This window comes from Heptranchias perlo, chromosome 20, assembly GCF_035084215.1.
Source record: "Heptranchias perlo isolate sHepPer1 chromosome 20, sHepPer1.hap1, whole genome shotgun sequence".
Taxonomy (NCBI): domain Eukaryota; kingdom Metazoa; phylum Chordata; class Chondrichthyes; order Hexanchiformes; family Hexanchidae; genus Heptranchias; species Heptranchias perlo.
The window spans coordinates 8,845,122-8,855,811 of record NC_090344.1 but is presented as its reverse complement, the minus strand read 5'-3'; the positions used below and the strand labels follow the sequence as shown (position 1 = coordinate 8,855,811).

Below are 10,690 nucleotides of genomic sequence, written 5' to 3'. Positions count from 1 at the left end.
GACTCTGGCAGCATCTTCTTCCTTGGTAAAGACGTATACAATGTATTCATATAATATCTCTGCCATCCTCTCTGCCTCCATGAATCGCTCTCCTTTATGGTCCCTTATCAGAGTACGGCTCCTACTGCCCGTTTAATGTTTACATGCCAGTTTATGTTGGCCGCCAGTTTATTCTCACACTCTCTCTTTGCCCGTCATTTCCTTTTTCACTTCCCCTCTGAACTTTCCATATTCAGCCTGGTGAATGAATGAATGAAAAACATGCTGGATTTCCGTCAGTCTGAAACAGAAAGTTATTGGTTGATTAATGGCGATTTGAACAACTATTCGTCTTTTTACTGAGTTTAATGAGTTTTGCGAAATTAATACAACAAACTATTTTGTAAAACTTAATCCCCTGAATGGGACCCGGCCCCGTCTCCCAGCACTGAGAACATTTGAAGACGGCAACTATCTTCCGAGCATTTCGTATAACTGTTTGCACAGCAGAGTTTCCGTAGTGTAGTGGTTATCACGTTCGCCTCACACGCGAAAGGTCCCCGGTTCGAAACCGGGCGGAAACATTTTCAAAACGCCATCCACTCAAAATCAATAAATATGAAAACACGCAAGATTTCACTCTGTCGTGAAATATGAATAAAATACAGAACCGGTATATTTTCCTTTCTCTGTCCAGTTCGACACACACTCAAACATTACACAGATACCGAAAATATCTCTCCCTCACTTCAGTTTCCTGCCCTGCCTGTGCAGAAATCTCCTCTCAAAGCTACTCATTGCGACTGGTTTTTGTTGATTTGTGAGAGATTTTTAAAAGACCCTGAAGAGCTGCCTCGGTTAATAACTATAGTTCTAAACAGCATGGCAGCCGCGGCAACAAACACATCCGTTTTTCGAAGTTCGATGTTCCCCAGCTCCCGGATTGAGTGAGGCCACGACAGCAACGACATTCAGGCCGCCTGTCCGGCCCCGCTCCCTCCAATCGCAGGTTGCTGGCGGAAGGCCGCAAATACCGCCTCAGACAGCGCAATACTGCCGATCCCTGGGAAACAATATACCACCGAAGCTTTGACAACACATCGCAGGCATCATTTGTCCCGCAAACATAGATACTTGCCAGCTGTTTCAAAGTTTATTGCCTGAACAAGGATTTGATTTCTGCACACTCAAATCATGAGCCGCTGATAGAAATCTCAGAGTCCACCGACTGAGCGACCCAGGCTCAATATACGAAAAAGATCCATTGTACAAATTTATGGTAGGACTCTGAATTATCCTTCGTGAACGTCGAAATGAGTTGAAGATCCCTTCTATAAAATTCTCAGTAACGTGTTGAGGAGAATCCTTGTTTCTGTTGAACATGATGTAAGAAACATGGACAGTGAACTCGTGAGTTTACAATTCTTCTTGTTTGTGCCAAATGTCTTCTCATTCGTTAGCACCAATTAAAATAACACTTTATCCAGTGGCTCAAAAGCTAAACTTGCCCCACACGGGAGTTGGAAAAGGCCTCTCGACCTTTCATGTATTAACATCTGTAAGCTGAATAATTTCATCCGTTACACAGTGACACCAGGCAGCAGATTTCCCTTCCAAATTTTCCCCACACGAAACTTCCAACCGATGAATATCCGCTGAACGAAAAGAAGAATTGTGTGTTTGGTTCTCCAGATTTAAAGATTTCGTACCGGCGCCTTTGCCATATCAGCTGACGCTAATCGCCCCCTCTCCCCCTGTAAACAAGTAAACTCGCACCTACTGTTGTAAGACGGTAGGCCGGAGGAACCCAAGTGCCTACATGGGAACACTAAGAAGTAGATGCGTGACGGAACATACCAGTTGTACCTTGATCTCCGGTCAAAATGTTCGGAGTAAAAGGTTCGACTGTTCTCGGTGAGGCTGAAACTCACAACCTGGGCATTTCTGAAGCTGATAAAAGTGCCGCACGCTGACCGCTTGCGCCACAAGAGCTTCGAGATCTTTCTCCGATTTCTCCAAGAAGCCTCCAATCAAGATGCACTTCGATAAATATCCGCAGTGGCCTTTAAAAGCCATGGAATCTGAAACAAAACCCCAGAAGATAAGAACTTTTAATTATATTATTATTAACTTAGGGACAATTTTTGATGGTACTTTAAGGAGGATTTGGGGAAAGTGTGAGACGAAACTGAGAAACTCTCTCTGGGATGTCGTTGATTGAAGAGATGGGCGTTATTTCATTTGAAAACCGAGGTTCGGAACTTTCTGATGGAGAAGTGTGACAGAAGATTGTGGTTAGTGACAGTTGCCGGTGAGATCGAGAGGAGAGGGAGAAAAGTCAAAGTCACAGCTGTGACAGCTCAAGTGCTCCGCTTATCTGTAATATTTAAAAAGTAATGTACACTACGGGGCAAACCGATTTGGTATCGCTTATCAAAAATATTAAAAGACACGGGGTCAAACGCGGATTTGTGAAGAGGGAATGGTTTTAACCCCCAAAGCGAAATCATTCCACATGAATCTGAAGTGTCTTGGGGAAAACGGCAGTGCGAACCGTTACGTTCGTGTCATGACTTGAAAGACCCACCAATTACCGACAGTATCTTTGAACGAGTTGTGTCAGCAAAACCGTGATTGAAGCCGCTTTGCGTTTGTCAAACGTGTAGGGGACGATATTGGGATTGATAAAGGTCGATTTCAATTATTTGAAATATCACTATACGTCATGACCCGAAAATCGACTGTAAAATCGAGTTTTTCCGATCAGTCCTGAATTGAAGGGAAAGGCGCACCAATCAGATCAGGGAAACGAAGAGCAGAATAGGTGAATGAAACTTGCACGATTGAAAATCCCTGTTTGTCGGAAGATTCAGTCCCCAGTGGTGGAGAGGATTGGTATTTCGAGCAGTTATTCACCAGCCTCAATTTCAGTAATTTCCCGTTGCTGACAATGAGATGAGTCGAAATGAGCAGGTCCAACGAGCCAGTCTGTAACACAGGCCAATGTCTCAGTGCAGCTCATTACCCAGTCACTGGGTTCCATTATAGCCGCTCCTGTCAGCAACACACAAAGAGAAATTGTAAATCTGAAACAGAAAGAGATAATGTATAAAACTTTATATCTACCACCAGGTTTTCCCTTTTTTCGGCTTTTAAAACAATCTGTTTCACAGTTTGTCAAACCCGAAACAGCCTCTGGGATTTGCCGATTGTAATTTCAATGGAAATTGCGACCGTCACTAATTATCGGAACAAATATACCCGCTGAGGTTTCGGGGTTGTTATTGGTTTATTTATATCAGTGAGTGACCGATTTTAAACTAGGTGAGGGTCTAAACCTGAGGTAAGAGCCTGGGATAGACAAGAGATTCTTCAATGTATCAAGTTAAATTACTCTGATTCCACCAACACTGCACATCACATCCCTTAAACATTGTTACCTGTTACGATATAAAACTGGTGAGGGTGGAAATGGGAAATAACCTAAAAAAACCTTAATTGTATCAAACTTATTAATATTATTATACAAACAATGTACAGCCTATCCCATAAAAAAGACTCAATGTAAAACCAGTCGCCAGTTCCAGAGCCGCTGTGCCCATGATGTGATTTGCATCCGATTCTGACTGACTTAGTATCAGACGCGCTCCCGTCAACAGTAAACGGATGGGGCCGGATCCATAAGAGAAAAATGAGGACCGACCTCCGCATAACCTGTCCTCATAATTTAACCATTTTAGCCCAGGTATCATTCTGGTGAATCTGCGCTGCACCCTCTGCAAGGCCAATATTTCATTCGTGAGAGGTGGTGCCCAGAACTGAATGCAATACTTTAAATGGGGTCTCAGCAGGGATTTCATTCTGTAACATACTTCCCCCCTTTGAATCCCGGTTTCCATGAAATAAAGGCCAACATTGCATGAGACATTTAAATTCATTTTGCTAACATTCCACTGGCTTTTAGCGATTTCTGTACTTGGACCCCTCAATCTCTCTGCTCCTCCACAGTTCCGAGATTCTCACCATTTAGAAAATACTCTGATCTATCTTACTTCTTTCCAAAGTAGATGAGCTCACACTTGCCCATTTTGAAAGTTTGAACAGACTGGGGCTCTTCTGTATAGAAAAGAGAAGGCTGAGGGGTGACCTGATATCGGACTTTAAGATTATGCAAGGGTTTGATAGGTTAGACGCAGATAAGGTGTTTGCACTTGTGAATGCGGGGACTCCAAATCATTGGGGCCATGATTATAAGGTCGTCACTATTTAATTCAATATGGCATTCAAGAGGAACACATTCACCCAGAGAGTGGTTAGAATGTGCAATTCGCTCCCACAAGGAGTAGTTTAGGCGAACAGCATGGATTCGTTGACGGCGAAGCTAGATAAACACATGGAGGAGAAAGGAATATAAGGGTCTGCACATACGGTTAGATGAGGAGGGGTTGGCGGAGGCTTGTCTGCAGCATAAACACCGGCATAATCTAGTTGGGCCGAATTGCCTGTTTCCGTGATGTACATTCTTTGTAATTCTATGTAACTCCATCTGCCACAATTTTGCCAACTCACTTAATCTTTCAGTTTCCCTATGCTTCCATTTACAATATTCACTGTGACACCTAACTTGGTGTCAACGACAAACGTGGATATAAGAACATAAGAACATAAGAAATAGGAGCAGGAGTAGGCCAATCGGCCCCTCCAGCCTGCTCCGCCATTCAATAAGATCATGGCTGATCTGATCCTAACCTCACATCTAAATTCATGTCCAATTTCCTGCCCGCTCACCGTAACCCCTAATTCCCTTTACTTCTCGGAAACTGTCTATTTCTGTTTTAAATTTATTTAATGATGTAGCTTCCACAGCTTCCTGGGGCAGCAAATTCAACAGACCTACTACCCTCTGAGTGAAGAAGTTTCTCCTCCTCTCAGTTTTGAAAGAGCAGCCCCTTATTCTAAGATTATGCCACCTAGTTTTAGTTTCACCCATCCTTGGGAACATCCTTACCGCATCCACCCGATCAAGCCCCTTCACAATCTTATATGTTTCAATAAGATCGCCTCTCATTCTTCTGAACTCCAATGAGTAGAGTCCCAATCTACTCAACCTCTCCTCATATGTCCGCCCCCTCATCCCCGGGATTAATCGAGTGAACCTTATTTGTACCGCCTCGAGAGCAAGTATGTCTTTTCTTAAGTATGGACACCAAAACTGTATGCAGTATTCCAGGTGCGGTCTCACCAATACCTTATATAACTGCAGCAATACCTACCTGTTTTTATATTCAATCCCCCTAGCAATAAAAGCCAACATTCCGTTGGCCTTCTTGATCACCTGCTGCACCTGCATACTAACTTTTTGACTTTCTTGCACGAGGACTCCCAGATCTCTTTGTACTGCAGTACTTTCCAGTTTCTCGCCATTAAGATAATAACTTGCTTTCTGATTTTTTCTGCCAAAGTGCATAACCTCACATTTTCCAATATTGCATTGCATCTGCCAAATCTCCGCCCACTCACCCAGCCTGTTGATATCCCCTTGTAGGTTTTTTATGTCCTCCTCACTCTCTACTTTCCCTCCCATCTTTGTATCATCTGCAAACTTTGATGCGTTGCACTCGGTCCCCTCCTCCAAATCGCCAGAATATGCGGCAGTCTATTCCGTCGTCTACGTCATTTATAAACCGGGTCTCTTCCTCCCACCTTCTAACCAACTCCCAACCCGTTTCGATAGGTTGCTTTAAATTCTACGCGCTCCCATTTATGTTAACAGTATCTTCTGTGGTACCTTATCGAATCCTTCTGGAATTCAATATTATATAACATCCATAGACACTCCATTATCTACCACGTTAGATATATCTTCAAAAAGTTCAACTAGCTTTGTTGGACTTGACTTACCCTTTATAAATCCATGCTGGTTCTCTCTGATTACTTCATATTTATCCAAGTGCTCAGGCATTCCTTCCTTAATAACGAATACTGGTAACGTCCCCACCACGGACGTCAGACTAATGGGTCTATAATTTCCAACTTCATCTCTGCTACCCATCCTAAATAATGGAGTGACATTGACAATGTTTCAATCAAAGGACCAATTCCTGAATCAAGATATTTTGAACGATCATGACTAAATCATGTACAATTTCCTCGCCTATTCCTCTTAGTCCCCTCGGGTGGTAACGATCAGGTCCTGGAGATCTGTCTATCTTTAATCTAATTATTTTCTCCATTGCCATTATTTTACTTGTACTGAATCCCCATGATTTATTTACAGTTGTCCTCGTGTCTCTGGTATGTTATCCTCATCCTTTTCTGTGAAGTAAATATTTAGCAATTCTGCTATTTCCTGATATTCAATTACAATATCACCTCCATCTGTCTTTAAAGGGCCCACATTACTCTTAGTCACCCTTCTTTCTCTTCCTGTACTGGTAAAAATCTTGATTGTTGTCCTCATTTTCCCTCACAGGTTTTTCTCCTTTTCCCTGATTGTTCCTCTTCCGGTTTTTAGTTTCAGCACCGCAAGAAATAATACTTTGCAATAAAGTTCGGCTCATTAGTTCTTTACTGTCAGAGAGAGAATTGTCTGATCCCCTAATTTAGGTAATGTAACAAACACAAGCACACATAATCATCGGTGTATCAATGCACTGACGGATACACAAAGATAAACACAGCGAAAAAATGCAGCAAGTATCGGGATGCACAGGGAAACGGACAAGCGAAATCGACAAAATCAAACGGTCTGAACCCCGAACAGACAATAACGTGTCGCTGATAGATGTTATTGAGAGGAGGTGTGAACAAGCTGTCACCAATTGGCGCTGTGGCTTAGCTGGTTAAAGCATCTGTCTAGTAAACAGGGGATCCTGGGTTAAACTCCCAGCAGTGCCTTATGCAACTTATTATTTTCACCTAATTTGTGGAATTAAGCGACAAAATAACACTGTGGTGTTTGGATTTGTTCAGGTTTCAGGCGGGAACAGATATCAAGATGACTGCTCAAAAACGCACTTTCATTATTCAGACAGACCTCTCATTGAATGTGTCTGTAACACGTTCTTGTTTCTGGTCTCGTTGGGGTCGGGGTATAATTCACGATTTGAAGTTTAAACCCGGAAGTGGTCCTAATTCTGACCGAGACATGTGATCTTGACCAGCGGTGCAAACTTTTGCAAACTGGAAAATGAAAGTTCCCAAATCACTCCACCTGAATCCCCGGGCCCTGACGAAATATATCCCAGGCTGTTAATAGAAGCAAGGAAGGAAATAGCGGAGGCTCTGACCATCGTTTTCCAATCCTCCCTGGCTGCAGGTGTGATGCCGAAGGATTGGAGGACTGCTAAAGATGTACCGTTGTTTAAAAGGGAGAAAGAGATCGATCGAGTAATTACTGGCCAGTCAGAATAACCTCGGTCAGGCTGAAGGTATTCCATTAAATCTACACTGTACTTCCTCCACAGCCAATACTGGGAGGAGGGGACTCTTGACTGACAAGCCTCAGCTACATCAGGAGAGCAAACCCACGCTCTCTCTTATTCCTGGGATGTGCTACTTTTGAAAAAAAAAGGTGCGTATCTCTATACCTTTAAACTCTCTGTCTCTCTGCACAGCATTGAAAGTGTATTGTAGGACGGTGTGAGTGTCTTTCTACCTTTAAACTTTCTGTTTCACTGCACAGCATTGACAGTGTATCGTAGGACGGTATGAATGGGATGAGGGTCTGTGGGGCGAAGTGTAGCCGATTGGGAGCAGCGCCCATTTGCGGGCTGAGTATTGCACGCTTGATTTTGTCTCTCCCTTCTATCTTTCTTTCTCTCTTTCTTCCTTTCACCTCCCTCTCTCCCATTCTTTCTTTCACTCTCATTTCATTCTTCTTATTTCGTGCTTTTTCTTTCTGCCCCAGCACCTTTGTCTGTATCCTGTTTTTGTATTCTCGTGTGTCTCTGTTGGATGATCCAAAATTCAGACCAGCCGCTGCCTCGAGCTTTTTCTTCCTTCCACAATCATGGTCTATTTCATTGAGACTTTCCTGCGGCCTTGCCTACACTAACACTCACTTTCACATTCTTACACCTTTAAGTTTGCACTGCATCGACCGCTGTTTCTCGGGGGCACATGTCCCGTTCGCATCAATGTTCATTTGTGCCTTGAAACCAGTCGATACATTTCGATCTGCTCCAGAGACAAGCTCAAAGAAAGCAGGGCTGGCATTCGGAAGGAGAGCGCATACTTTTCCGTGAAATTTCCATGGGGTATCTTGTGACACGGGGGATGTTAACTGAAGAACTGGGTTTTGTTTCCATGGTCGTTGGCGCTTTTCCCCGAGCAGTTGATGTGCGGGAGAGACGGGCGGCGCGACAAAGCTGCGAAAGACGGATGAAAGCTGCACTTTTAGCAATCTGGGCGGTGCAGGAAAGTCGGAAATGTTCCGCTTGATCGTAATAGGTCTGTGGAAATGTCCGATTGTAAAGGAATGAGGAGAAATGAAAAGAGCAGCAATCTTGAAAAAGTGTCGATTACAGGAGGTTGGCCGTGAGCGAAAGGTCCTTTGAATGTTCGTCGCGGAGATGATTTTGTTCCGAAACCGCAGACTTTAAGCGCCTGGGGAAAGTGAAGTTGGAGCTTTGTCCTTGGGTCAAATTGGGTGTTTTCAGGAAAACGGCCATTGTGAAATCACAAGAATGAAAACAGAAAATGCTGAAAACGCTGAGCAGGTCTGGCAGCACCTGTGGAGAAAGAACCAGAGGTAATGTTTCAGCTTGATGACTTTTGTCATCCGAACTGAATGGTTTGCCGTGTGTGTGAGTAGCTTTGTTGTCTAAGATGCTGACTTCCATTTCTGAATTATGCAGGTGCGAATCGCACTGCTGCCAAAATTTGTAGAGCTTTTCATTTTGGCCGCCTCACCAAAAACCCTTCATTGGTAAGAAGTGCTTTTCCGCATTGCTGGTTACACGTGTTTGAACAATTCAGCAAAGTCTGGATTATCACCCAACTGTATCTTACCCGGAGGTGTTGGGACTGTAAGGGGTGATCGAGGTGAAGTTTCAACCAATGTGCACAATGGCGGCCTGGTGAACCGAGTACCTCTTATAGTCAGTATAATATAAAAGATATGGACCATAATTATGAATTTCTTCTTTGCATCACACTAAGATTTATTATCAGAGAATGGACATGATCAGGTCGATTTACGTCACGCTCCGGTCGCTTTGCATCGCCTCCGACAAATAGAATAGAATCAAAGAAAGGTCACAGCACGAAAAGAGGCCATTCGGCAGATCGAGTCCGTGCCGGCTCTCTGCAATTGCAATCCAGATAGACCCACTCCCCCACCCTTTCCCTGTAGCCCTGTATTTTCTTTCGTTTCAAATACTTATCCAGTTCCTTATTGAAGACAATTATTGAATCTGCCCCCACCGCCCCCTCGGGCGGTGTATTCCAGACCCGAAACACTCGCTGTGTAGAAAAGTTTTTCCTCATGCCACCTTTGTTTCTTTTGCCAAACACCTTAAATCTATGTTATCTGGTCCTTGAACCTTCCACCAATAGGAACAGTTTATCTCTTTCTACTCTGTCCAGATCCTTCATCATTTTGAATACCTCTATTAAATCTCCTCGTAACCGTCTCTGTTCCAAGCAGAACAACCCCAGCTTCTCCAATCTATCCATGAAACTTATGCCCCTCATCCCTGGAATCTTTACAGTAAATCTCTTCTGTGGGGATTCGGTATTAACATCGCCGAATCCCCCACCATTAACATACTATTGGTTACCATTAACCAGAAACTTAACTGGACCAGCCACATGAATACTATGGTTACAAAAGCAGTTCAGAGGCTGGATATCATGCGGCGAGTGAATCACCTTCTAATTTCCAAAAGCCGTTCAACCATTTACAAGGCGCAAGTTGAGTGAGTTGGAATAATCATGTGATGGCCATCGACCTGAAACGTTAACTCTGTTTCTATGTTTAAAGATTCTGCCTGACCTGCTGAGGATATACACATTTACAGTTTTGATTTCAGGTTGGCAACATAGCCAGTATTTTAATTTTGAATAAAGGGGCTTTCGCATATTTTTGCGTGCGACGAGGTGACCAAGAGGTTAAGGCGATGGACTGTTAATCCATTGTGCTATGCACGCGTGGGTTTGAGTCCCATCCTCGTCGTTATTGTGTTTAAGTTTTATTTCTCTCCAATCCACACAGAAGGTCTGGTCAAAGACCCATCCTTCTCGAAACGGCAGACAGAGGGTTTTGCATTATTTGCTGAAATCAGCAACAGTTCCTTCCAGGAAGGTGTTGAGATTGTCAGGTCGCGAAGTATCAGATTGTACAGTGGTGTCATTGTAAAAAGAGTAAATCTTATGTTCAACCTAAGAGAAACGTATGTACCATCATGATGATTTATGTCCGGATCATTCAGTGTCTGTGTCTGTTAAAAAGGGATGTGCTGTAAGTCCCGGATCATTCCGTGTCTGTGTCTGTTAAAAAGGGACGTCCTGTAAGTTCCGGATTATTCCGAGTCTGTGTCTGTTTAAAAGGGATGTGCAAAAAGCCCCGGATCATTCTGTGTGCGTTTTACCCGATTTTCTTGATACCTTTTTCCTTCTGAACTGAAATGACGATCCTCTCTCGAGAAGAAGGTTCACCGCCTGCTTCGGGCAACTGGTTGGAAAAGTAACAAGAACTGATGAGGCCAAG

General features: G+C 43.5%; 3 non-coding genes across 3 annotated transcripts; all 3 read left to right on the top strand.

Annotated features, from left to right (window-relative positions):
* The first annotated feature begins 490 nt into the window (after positions 1-490).
* trnav-cac (transfer RNA valine (anticodon CAC)) lies at positions 491-563 on the top strand. Its single transcript has one exon. It is a non-coding gene; the product is annotated as a tRNA-Val (tRNA).
* Positions 564-6,802: 6,239 nt separating this feature from the next.
* trnat-agu (transfer RNA threonine (anticodon AGU)) lies at positions 6,803-6,876 on the top strand. Its single transcript has one exon. It is a non-coding gene; the product is annotated as a tRNA-Thr (tRNA).
* A 3,198-nt stretch (positions 6,877-10,074) lies between these two features.
* Positions 10,075-10,156, top strand: trnan-guu (transfer RNA asparagine (anticodon GUU)). The gene has a single exon. It is a non-coding gene; the product is annotated as a tRNA-Asn (tRNA).
* Positions 10,157-10,690: the final 534 nt, after the last annotated feature.